Consider the following 13,285-nt stretch of genomic DNA (forward strand, 5'->3'; position numbering starts at 1 on the left):
AATGATAATGGTAAAATGAAATTAATAGGTAATGGGAAATGGGCAGAGTCTGATGGAACTTGGTGATTGAATTTTAGGTTGGTCAATGTGAAACAGAGGCCAGCAGCATGCACATAATAACACCACTAGATGCTACTGTCAGCACAATGACTAAGTATCTATAGGGTACCAGAGAGAGGATTCTTGAAAAAAGCTATAGAGTATGAGGTATTGGTTTATAGCATCAATTTTCCTACAAATGAGGTTGGTGGATCCAAAAATCTATGAGGTATGAGGGAGTATGGGTTATTGGAGGTATGGATTATTAGAGAGTCAACTATACACACAATGTTTGTAAAAGAAAAATTAGTATGCAGAGAAGTATACAAATAAAACTTATTTTCATCAAATAACTCTCTGCCTTCTTCTATCAGCATTATATCATCCAACCTCACCTTTTTAAGAGTAACCTCACTCTTCTCACCACTGTCCACTATACTGTTTGACTTTACTTTTCTCTTTCTCTTTCTCTCCACTAGCACTGTTGCTTTCTTCTTACTCTTCTGAACTTCTCTCTACCTCTCCAGAGTGCCTACAGTGTCCTCTGAATCAATTTTCCCTTCTACTCCTGGATCATCTCCTACTGCTTCAGATGCTGCTGTGCTTCATGCCAGCCTCACTAGCTGCACACCATGTCTGATCAGACCTACACCCATCTCTGCCAACATTCTCCTGTGCATATATTCAATGTTCTCTATTAGTGTCCATATAGAATCAGCACAGTTGCACTCCTTCTTCTCTGCAGCCTCTCTTTCTATCCTTCTCCTTTTCTCAGCCTTTGCTAGCCTCTGTGATTTCTCCTTCAACCTCAATCTCTTTTGCTCCTGCTAGAGCAATTCTCTTTCAGCCTCCTTTCTTGCCTCTTGCATCAGCTTCTCCTGCTCCTTTCTTTTCTCTGTCACCTTCTTCAAAGCCTCCATCCTCTCTGCATGGCCATGCACTTGACCTTCATTCTCTCTTTCTTTTTGGCTTTTTCTTCTTCCTACAACTCATGCTGTTCCACAGCCTCTGCATATTTCTCTTTGGTTGCTAGCTGCTCCAGATGAAAAGCTTTCATATTGGCTTCATTGAGTTCCTCTGGAGTCAGGACAGCTACATATAGCTCTGGTGTCACAGAGAGTTGGTAGGTAGTGATCAATGATATCTGAGATAAAATATGGGGATGATAGTTGTAAAGGTTCAAGTTGTAAAGCTCTCACAGTTCTAAAATTTCTTCTATGTGCTTTTCACTGGCCATCAGAATCAGCACTCTTGAGAGCAAGAATACTAAGGGGAGAATGCTGTTATACACATGCTAGCAGTCTCTACTTCACATCAGCAACTTCTGCCAATAATCACATGTCCAACCTACAAGTTAGTGACAGTTTCCACTAGATCACACTTATCTTTATCATACTATTCTATTTGAATTACCTTCTAAGTATTTTATATCTTTATTTCATATCACTGTCTCTGACTCAGTAGTATTATCTAGTATCAGAACCCATTGAACACTGACTCAGAATTAGTTACTAGTATATGAGTTTCATACAATCATAGTAGATACTCAGTTCAAATATCAACTTAGATAGCCAATACTCTCTATGCTCACTTTTGAGTCCTCTGTTATCCAATAGACTCCACTCTGAAGGATATCTCTCATATCTCTCTCTGACAGACTCTTTTCTATTATTCTAATTTCTTGAGCTTTGACTGAAGAGTAACATTGCTAATAGCTTTGTTGATGCCCATGCATTCTGTCAGTTTCTGTACATGCATTCAACTCCACCTTTTGGCACAGTCTTAATGCTATTCTACCTTTTGAAAGTTTCATTATGGCTTGAATATTAGGCTCAGGCTGCATGTGATTAACTGACATGTGATAGACTGATGTGGCTTCATGCTTGAGCCATCTGTCAGAATTCAATGTGAGTCAATCGGATATGCTTCAAGGCTTTTTGTGATTAGCTTAAGAGTAGAATGAGAGTGTATAAACTTTAGCTCGAAGCTGAGGATTACCAGCATGAGCATTCCTACTTAAATACTGTACAGAGTTTGCTAATAATATCTCTTACTTATTGTGCATTTCTTGGTCCTTTGTGCTCTTGTTCTTGGGTGTTGTTATTGTATATAAAAGGCTGATTGTGTGTCATCAAGCAATGCTGTTGTATTGAAAGACAATGATGAATGGGGCTGTTGATTAAGCCTTGGTCTCATGATCCTTTTTAAGTGCTGGCTCTGACTAAGCATAAATAGGGGTTTTTAAAGGGTAAAAGAAAGAAAATTATAACATTACCCCCTCTTTAAGACTATCATCCTGATGGCTTAATTTAGAGATAATTCATAGTCACATATGGCCTCGTCAGCTGCTATTAACTTTTCATTTATCCACTGGTTGGATTCAGGTCTATAGCCTTTCTAACTGACCAGATAATCGACTGTGCTTGTCATGCTACCCTTTTTTGCCTTGACTTTTCATAGTTTGTAGTTGAAAACTTAATCGACTTTATAATGTTTTTCATTGTTGATGAGATCAGAGAGTGACAGTGGAGGTCATTCCTGGTTGGGAAAGGCTGGCTTAATGTAGAGCATTAATAAAGCCTCATTAAAAACATTATGGATCTTCCAGATTATAAGCAATCAGAGTTTATAAGCATTGGCTCCAACTTTTGCTGTTATTGTAAAAGGCCTCATGTGTTTGTCAGACAGTTTGCACTTCAGATGTGGGAGGTGAAGGTTGAACATGTCCAGCCAGACTTTGTTGTTTGGGGAGTAATTGTGTGCTAGTTGGCAATATTTATCATAATAAACCTTCATCACAGTAGCAGCTTTCTGAAGGGTGGCTTTTGTCTTGGTATGAATCTTTTTCATAATTGTGATGAAGTCTGTTGAGGCCAGTGTTGTTACTCGATGTCGTTTAATATGGGCAACATGTGGGTGTCACCCAAAGTTAACAAAGAATGGGGTTTTTTCAGTTGTGGAGTGTATGCAGTTGTTATATTGAAAGGTGGCTAAAGCCAACTATTCAGTTCAGTTGTCTTGCCAGTAGTTAATAAAGAGTCAGAGGTATTTTTCAATCTTCTGATTTGTGCATTCCATCTGTCCATCTGTCTGGGGATGATAGACAGTCAAGACATTTCATTTGATGTTTAGCAAGTGATAAAGATTATCCAAGAATTTAGATATAAATTGAAGTCTCCTGTCAGAGATGATAACTTGTGGCATGCCATACTTAGCATAGACCTCATCGCATAAGATCTTGGCTCACCCTTCAGATGTCAATTCTATTGAGCAGGTGATTGGAATGATCATTTTTGAAAATCGATCAACTATGATGATGATAGCATCATAGCTATTGCAGTCTGACAATCCAGTGATCATGTCCACAGAGATATGAGTCCATGGTGATGATGGGATCTCATTAGAGTATAGTGGTGTGGTGTGAGCCTGTGTTGAAGCTTTGCCTTGTTGGTAGACTTCACATGCCTTGATGTAAGTAGTGATATCATTCATCATTTTGGGCCACCAATATTCCTGCAGGATTAATTCCTTGGTTTTAGTGATTCCAGGATGGCCAGCAGTGATATGATCATGACAAGTGGTGATAATTTTGCCATATAGTTTCTGGTCATGAGAGATATAAATTCGTCTATCATAGCAGATCAACCCTCCTTCTTTCATCATTCTCTGCTTGTGATTAAGGGAGAGAGCCACTTGCTGATCCTATTTATGGCTGTCTCAAGTTGCACTCTTGATGTGTTTGTGAATCTCCTCCTCTGTTGGCATTATCATGGCACAGAAATATTCTGGTTGCAATAATGTCACCTGTTACACACATGCTGCCGGCCTCTGTGTCACCTCAACCAACCATGAATTCTATCATGCTACCCACCAGACTCCAGCCACTTCCCATTATCTACTAATTTCATTTCACCATTATCATTTCACATCTGTATTTCACATTGTAATACCTAGACCCTGAACTTGGTAGCGAATATTCACACCAGAACCCAATGGAACCCGACTTGGAATTAGCTACTATTAGTATATAAAGCCATGTATATCACTATAACTACTCAGTTCGAATATCAACTTGGATAAGCCACCCACACTTTGCACTCACTTCAACTCCTCACTACCTTGTCTGTCGGATTCCGCTCCAAAGGACATTCCAGTTCACTTCTCTGACGAATCTCTGTCCTGTCCATCCAGATCCTTGGGCTCCGACTCAAGGATGACATTGCCAATAGCTTTGTCGATGCCCACGCACTCCGCCGGACTTCATGAGTGCACCCAAGCCCACTCGATTGGCACATTCTTAACAGTATATTCGAACTCAAACCCTTGAGTCAAAAATTTTTATCATGTCCACCACATTTACCCAACCCACAGAAACTGATCCCGAACAAACTCAGCCTACCCATCCAAACATGTTTTCCATGGAAGACATTCCGGCCTCTGCCTCAAAGGAACAATCAGGCCTTTTCGGATCAGCCTCCAGTGGAGGACAACCTTCCCGTAGGGAAACCTACCATCACTCTAGCTTCACTGCCTGCCAACCTAATTATGATGATTCCCCTAACCCTTTCGACACCACCAGCATTCCAACCAATGGGGCCCGATAGGCCAGCCTGATGTATAGTGCCCGAACTGACCCCCCAATAAACCTCTTATCCCTGGGCAACATGCATGGGAACCCAGACAGCCCAGACTCAGAGGGCAGAGATGAAGACACTCCTACTCATACTCCCATCTGACGGGAATCAGGTGGCAATCCACCAAACCCTTTTTCAGGTGGACCAGGAGGACCAGGAGGACCAGGTGGTCCCAATGGCCCAAGCAGCTCCGATGGCCCTGCAGGAAGTAACAATCCAAACCAGCAGGATATGTTCCTAGAATTCATGAATCTGTTACAAGGAGTCTCTGCTTCCCTCAATAACCCTAAACCAGCCACCATCTGTACCAAGGTCAAGGAACCAGAACTATTTGATGGCTCTGACCCTCGCAAACTGAAGGCATTCATTATCTCCCTTTAGTTGAATTTCAATGACAGACCTACCACATTTGCAACAGATGCCAACAAGGTTAACTACGCCATTTCATTCCTGGCCAGCACTGTGCTTAACTGGTTCGAACCAGACATTCTTAACCCTAATCCGCGGAATCTACCAGCCTGGCAATTCTCCTATGCAGCTTTCCTAGATGAGCTTCATAGCAACTTTGGCCCCTTTGATACCATTGAAGATGCTGAAGATGCATTAGAACACCTTCGGATGCGTGATGGAGATCGGATCATGAAGTATATGGTCCAATTCAATCAGTATACTTCACAAATTGGGTATAGAGATAACTCCCTCCACCACGCCTTTTACCGTAGCCTCTGCACCCATATCAAGGATGACATGGCACACCATGGGAAGCCAAACAATCTTCGTGATATGCGCTTCCTTGCTCAAGAACTTGATGCTCGCTACTGGACCCGGAAGACTGAAATTGCCCATGAAAACCGGGACAACAAATCCCCTAACCCTAAATCCAAGGGGTCTAACATGTCTTCCTCAGACTCCAGCTCCACACCAAAATCTACCACCCCTAAGTCCTATGCTGACAAGCTAGGCAAAGATGGCTGTCTTACTCAGGAAGAAAAAGACCGCTGGCACCAGAACAACCTTTGCATGTTCTGTGGAGCCAAACACAAGACCGAGGACTGCAACAAGCAGAAGGCAGCAGCCTCTGCCAAGGGTCGTGCAGCAGAAGTTGACACTGCTCCCGTGGAACCAGCCCTGATGGAGTCGGAAAACTAGAAAGCAATCCTGTTCCCTCCGTGTGAGTTCAGAGTTGCATTGACTCTATTCGCACACCGGAGGTCATCACTCTCAATGCAACATCCCTTTCCAATCACTCCTTCCACATTCCCCTCTCAGCAGAATTGCTGACTACTATGGAACCTGATGGTTCCCCAACTTGTATCATTCTACGTTTTCTTGCTCTTATTGATTCTGGCTCTAGCCACTGCTTTGTTGACACTAAGTATGTAGCTGCCAATGAAATCCCCATTAAAACTATCCCTAGTGTGCAACTTTGATTATTTGATGGCTCCATTGGGAGCTGTATATCTCAAATCACAACCATCCCCATCTGTTTTCCATCCGAAGACATCTTCCCCATTGACTTTTATGTCACTCCTCTGGATTCGTCTTGCAATCTTGTCCTAGGATACAACTGGCTCTCCCGCTACAATCCACTGATTGACTGGGCTGAGAACAGTATCATTTTCCATTCAAGCTACCAGAACCCCACTCCAACCAATTCCGCAGCCTCCACCGCATCCCAGGGACTTCCATGCCCACAGGACAACAGTCCACCCCTTTCCAAGCCTTCCAGCTCAATTTTGGGACTTCTGTGCCCACCAGACTCTATCAGTCCAACTTCCGGGGCTTCACCCCATTCCAAGTCCACATCGGGTAGCTGGCAGACTTCATTCTCATATGAACCCATCTATTCCTATCCTTCCTCAGAATCTTTTACTATGAAAGCACACCCAAAGATCTCTATCATATCCACTGCCGCATTCATCTAAGCCAGTGCAGAAGAAGGCACCCAGCAGTTCACACTGCAGCCTTCTTTGCCTAATATTAGAGCCAAAGCTGCATCTGCAGAACCGGCAGATCTTTCATCAGTGCCAGTAGAGTACCACGATTTTGCAGATGTCTTCAGCGATACCCTCTCTGAAAAACTACCTGAATACAGACCGTATGACCTCAAAATCAACCTTGAGAAAGAGACATCTCCACCACTTGGACCCATTTATTCTCTCTCAGAATCTGAACTCAAAGCCCTACAAGAGTTTATTGATGATAATCTGCACAATGGGTTCATTACTCCATCCCACTCTCCACACAGAGCTCCAGTTCTATTCATCAAGAAAAAGACTGGTGAACTCCGACTTTGCATCGACTACCATGGCCTAAACAAAATCTCCAAGAAAGATCGCTACCCTCTTCCCCTCATTTCTGATCTCCTCGACTCCGCCTGCTCCGTGCGCATCTACACCAAGCTTGACCTTCGGCATGCCTACTATCTTGTTCACATAGCTAAGAGGGACGAATGGAAAACAGCCTTCCGGACCTGTTACAGTTCCTTTGAATGGCATATCATGCCCTTTGGCCTCACAAATGCTCCAGCAGCATTCCAACAATTTGTGAATGATATATTCTCAGACATGCTCGACATATCAGTAGTAGTCTATCTCGACGACATCCTCATATATTCTGACAATCCAGAAGATCACCAGAAACATGTTCTTGAGGTCCTACGCAGGCTTAGAGCTAATGGACTCTACTGCAAGGGTTCCAAATGCAAATTCAACCGGGACTCCGTGGAGTACCTAGGCTACATCCTATCACCTGAAGGACTTCGCATGTCTGAAGAAAAGGTCAAGGCAATTGTTGACTGGCTGGTGCCGTGAAAAGTCAAGGATATCCAATTCTTCCTCGGCTTTGCCAACTTCTACCGTTGCTTCATACATGGATATAGTGACATCGTCATCCCCCTTACACGACTCACCTGCAAGGGAACTCTATGGAAATTTGATGACAAATGCTTGGCTGCCTTCAATGAATTGAAACAAGCCTTTACACATGCTCCCATCCTTACTCACTGAGTTCCCGATCGAAAGATAGTGGTGGAAACGGACACCTCCGATTACGCCATCACAGCTATCCTCTCCATCTACCTCGAAGATGGCGAAATTCACCTGATTGCATTCTGCTCCCAGAGCCTCCACAATGCCGAACTCAACTACGACACCCATGACAAGGAGCTCCTGGCCATTTTCGAAGCTTTTAAACATTGGCGGCACTACCTTGAAGGCTCCGTGGACTCCATCGATGTCGTAACAGACCACAAAAACCTTGAATACTTCACCACCACTAAAATTCTAACCCGCCGACAAGTCTGCTGGTCTGAATACCTATCCCAGTTCAACCTAGTAATTCGTTTCTGCCCTGGAAAACTTGGTGGAAAACCGGATGTGCTCACTAGATGATGGGACATCTACCCTAAAGAGGGGGATAGCCAATATGCCCAAGTCAACCCCCACAATTTCCGACCCGTGTTCACCCAAGAACAACTTTTGGCATCACTCTGTGCAACCTACCTTGAAGGCCCTACCCTCTGAGCCAGCACCATCATGGACATTGACAAGCTCCACATCGATATCAAATAAGCACAATGTTCTGACCCTATGTCCTCTGACGGCCTCCGCCAGACTAAGGCCACTTCAGAATCCTCCCCCTCTCAGTGGACCATTGATGAATCAGACATCCTCTGCTTTAAAGATTGCATCTATGTACCAGAGTCTGGAGATCTCCATCTCCGTATACTACAGAACAATCATGATCACATCTTGGCAGGCCACTTTGATTAAAACCGGACATTGGAACTAGTCTGGCAGAACTATATCTGGCTAAAGATGTGCGAATACGTCCGACACTATGTTAAGTCCTGCACAGTTTGTGGGTGCAATAAGGCACCTAGACACCATCCCTATGGGTTACTCAAACCTCTGCCAGTTCCCGAATGGCCATGGGATTCCATTTCCATGGACTTCATTAAACAACTACCAGACTCCAATGGATTTACCGCTATCTTAGTAGTCATAGACCGAGCTAGCAAGCAAGCCATCTTCATTCCCACTCATGATGCCATCAACTCTGTAGAGCTAGCCTAACTTTTCCTTATCCATGTATTCTCCAAACATGGGGTACCCAGTCATATCACATCTGACTGTGGCTCCAAATTCGTCTCTCAATTTACTCGTGCCTTAGCTGTGGCCTTTGACATGGAACTCCACCTCACCTCTGGTTACCATCTGGAGGCCGATGGACAAATGGAACGAGCAAACCAAACCCTGGAACAATACATCCGCATCTACTGCTCCTACCAGCAGGACAACTGGGACACCCTCTTACCCATTGCTGAATTTGCCTACAACAATGTCCCTAACGCGTCCACTGGAATCTCTCCATTTTTTGCTAACAAGGGTTATCACCCCAACATCACTGTTCACCCTGAAAGGGATATCGCCTCCGCCCAGGCCCGAGATTTCGCAGTCAACCTTGACAAACTCCATCAATTACTGAAGGATGAAATTTCTGAAGCTCAGTCTCGCTACAAGACCCAAGCAGACAAACATCAGATTCCAGCACCTCTGTTCACAGTAGGGGACAAGGCCTACCTCAGCTCCAAACATATCAAAACCACCTGCCCGACCAGAAAATTTTCAGAGAAATACCTTGGTCCTTTCGAAATCATAGCCCAACCTGGTACCCACTCCTTTACCCTGAGGCTTCCACTGGATCTCTGGTCCATTCACCCCATCTTCCATGTGTCACAATTGGAACCCATAGAAGAAAACACCATTCCTAACCGAATCCAACCACCACCGCCTCCAGTCAAAGTTGATGGAGAAGAACATTTTGAAATAGCCTAAATCCTCAACTCTAAACTGGACCGCCAGTTCCACTGCCCACTGCTGTACAAAATCCAGTGGCTAGGATACAAAGGTACCAACGAAGAGTTTGCTTGGTTACCAGCCTCCGAGTTCTCCGCCGACAAATTTATTGAAGAATTCCATCATCGATACCCAGGCAAACCAGGACCCTTATCCAAAGTCATTCAAATATCCCATTCCTAATACAATGCTACTCTGGACACCACCAGCCTCCACCTTACCATTTCAATCACTTTTACACTTTCAAAATCGAAATCTTGTATTTACATTTCTTTTCTCCACTACCAACATCTGACGCTCTTTTTATATACATTTCATACAAAAGATTTTACAAAGAAGCGGAACCCGATGGGCCTGCATTGGAACCCAAACTCTCCCCCTGCTCCTTCAACTCCTCTATATTCTTGTCCAGCCCCTTCAACATCACCTCCTGAAGATCCTCCACCTCCTGATCCCTCTCATCCTTGAAAATCAGTCAGGCCTTCTTCCAGGCCTCCACCTTGGACTCTGAAAACAGCTCCAAAGGAGATGACATATCATCGGAACCATAGTCATCTTGAAGACCTGCCACAGTACCATGAACATCCACCACCTCATCCGCCAACTCATCCATGCAACGCATCAACTTGCATATCAATTTTGAAAGTTGGTGGAGACTGGCGGAGACCTCCACACTGCTGATCACCTCACTCGCAGTGACGCCCTTGTTGAACGAACAGGCAGTTTTCTTGACCTTGCAGCGAGAGCAAGTCAGCCCTCGACCAGCACCTTCGGTTACCAGTCATGCATAACACCATGCACCATCTTGACGACAATGCACACAACTCCCTGAAAACAAAAGCTAAGTTAAGCCATGGAAGAAAACCAAGACACTTACTTTCACTATCCAACAATTCTTCGTCCGCTGCTGGCCCTGCCACTTCCAACTTCACCTGCTTTTTGGGGCTAACAATCGCCTCTGTCTCACTGTCATCCACTATGCCCCTCGACCTGAACTTGTGTTTACATCCCTTCTCTGCTGGAACCGCTGCCCTTCTCTTCCCCTCCCACACCCTCTTCCTCTTCTCCAGGGTCCCTTTGGATTCCTCAGACTCATCATCCCCCTCAGTTCCCTTCACCTGCTCATCATCGGACTCCAGAGGCATATGGTGAGTCACCTTCTTGAAGCGAAGACCGGGGCCAGGACCATACCGTTCCACCAAAACTTGATGCAGCCGAAAATCAGTGGCCTCTGCAGGGGTCATCAGCAATCCATTCTCCATAACCATCCCCTCTGGCTCTACCTCCTCAGCCTCAGCCCTCGCTGCTGCCTCTGCAGCCTCCCTCTCTGCAGCCTCCCTCTCCTCAGCCACCCTCTGAGCCACCTCTCTCAATGCCTCCTCTGCCTCCTTAGCCCGCCTCTCCATAGCTTGCCGAACCTCCTCTCTCTTCCTCTCTAATTCCTCCTTCTGCTCCTTTTTCCACGCCTCCCAGACCACACGGTCTGCCCAGACCTTTTCCTCCCGCTCTTGCTCCCTTTGCCATTCCAAATGACTCTCCATGGCCTCCGCATATTCTTCCTCCGCGGCCTCCCATTCTAGACAAAACAATTCCTTGGCCTCTTCAGGGCCATCAGGGGTGGATCCCCTCACCAGAGGCTTAGGAGTGCATGAGCGACAACATAGGCGATGATGGTGGTTTCAGATCAAGATACAAAACTCCCATGGCCACCAACAATCCTCCATGTGGCCCCACCAGCCATTGGGATCAGCGCTCTTGAGGGCAAGAATGCTAAGGGGAGGATACTGTTACGCATATGCCACTGGCCTCCATGTCATCTCAACCAACCATGAATTCTATCATGCTACCCACCAGACTCCGGCCGCTTCCCATTACCTACTAATTTCATTTCACCATTATCATTTCACATCTGTATTTCATATTGTAATACCTAGACCCTGAACTCGGTAGCGAATATTCACACCGGAACCCAATGGAACTCGACTCGGAATTAGCTACCATTAGTATATAAAGCCATGTATATCACTGTAACTACTCAGTTCGAATATCAACTTGGATAAGCCACCCACACTTTGCACTCACTTCAACTCCTCACTACCTCATCCGTCGGATTCTGCTCCGAAGGACATTCCGGTTCACTTCTCTGACAAATCTCCATCCTGTCCATTCAGATCCTTGGGCCCCAACTCAAGGGTGACATTGCCAATAGCTTTGTCGATGCCCACGCACTCTGCTGGACTCTGCGAGTGCACCCAAGCCCACTCAATTGGCACATTCTTAACATCACCCTCTCATTGTTGGTTCCTCCTTGATCATGGTTGGCTTGTCAACTCAGGAGGTCTGCCTTTTTGTTTGCTGTCTCCACCTTGTGGTGCAGAGTGTATTGGTATTGGCTGAGTTTTGTAACTCATCTTGCTTGTTGGTAATTAAGTTTCTGTGGTTGCCAGAAATATCAGAGATTTTAGTGATCAGTTCAAATTTCAAAAACTTCAATGGCTCCAATGAGGTAATGTTGCCACTCTTCCAATGTGAGCATAATTGTGAGAAGCTTCTTATTATAGATCTCATAATTTCACTCAGTTATCATGAGTGTCTTGGACAGAAATGCGATAAGGCACCATTTCTTATTCTGTTCTTGGGATATGTTAAGAATGTGCCAATCGAGTAGGCTTGAGTGCATGTACAGAGTCTGATGGAGTGCATGGGTATTGACAAAGCTATTAGCAATGTCACCTTTGAGTCAGAGCCCAAGGATCTGGATGGATAGAATAGAGTTCTATCAGAGAAGCGAAACAGGAATATCCTTCAGAGTGGAGTCTGACAGACAAGGTAGGGAGGATTTGAAGTGAGTGCAAAGTGTAGATGGCTTATCCAAGTTGATATTCGAACTGAGTAGTTATGGTGATATACATAGCTTTATATACTAATAGTAGCTAATTCTGAGTCAGATTCTATTAGGTTCTAGTGTCAATATTTGCTACCAAGTTCAGGGTCTAGATATTACAATGTGAAATATGGATGTGAAATGATAATGGTGAAATGAAATTAGTAGGTAATAAGAAGTGGCCAGAGTCTGGTGGATAGTGTGATTGAATTCGTGGTTGGTTGGAGTGACATGGAGGCCGGCAGCATGTGCATAACAGTATTCTCCCCTTAGCATTCTTGCCCTCAAAAGTACAGATCTCAATGGCCAGTAGGGCCATATAGAAGATTGTTGGTGGCTGTAGGAGTTTTGTATCTTGATCTGAAACCACCATCATCACCTATATCATCACTCACTACATATTGTTGCTCATACACTCCTGAGCCTCTGGTGAGGGGATCCACTCCCAATGGCTCTGAAGAGGCCAAGGAACTGTTTTGTCTAGAATGAGAGGCCATGGAGGAAGAGTATGTGGAGGCCATGGAGAGTCATTTGGAATGGCAAAAGGAGCAAGAGCAGGAGGAAAAGGTTTAGGTGGACCATGTGGCCTGAGAGGCACAGAAAAAGGAGCAGAAGGAGGAATTGGCAAGAAAGAGGGAGGAGGTTTAGCAAGCCATAGAGAGGTGGGCTAAAGAGACAGAGGAGGTGTTGAGAGAGGTGGCTTGGAGAGAGGCTGAGGAGAGAGAGACCATGGAGGCAGTGGTGAGGGCTGAGGCTGAAGAGATAGAGTTGGAGGGGATGGTTATAGAGGATGGGTTGCTGATGACACTTGTGGAGGCTGTTGATTTTTGGCTGCATCAAGTGTTGGCAGAATGGTATGGTCCTAGCCC

Source organism: Guyanagaster necrorhizus (assembly GCF_019112545.1).
Source record: "Guyanagaster necrorhizus MCA 3950 unplaced genomic scaffold BT62scaffold_61, whole genome shotgun sequence".
Classification (NCBI taxonomy): domain Eukaryota; kingdom Fungi; phylum Basidiomycota; class Agaricomycetes; order Agaricales; family Physalacriaceae; genus Guyanagaster; species Guyanagaster necrorhizus.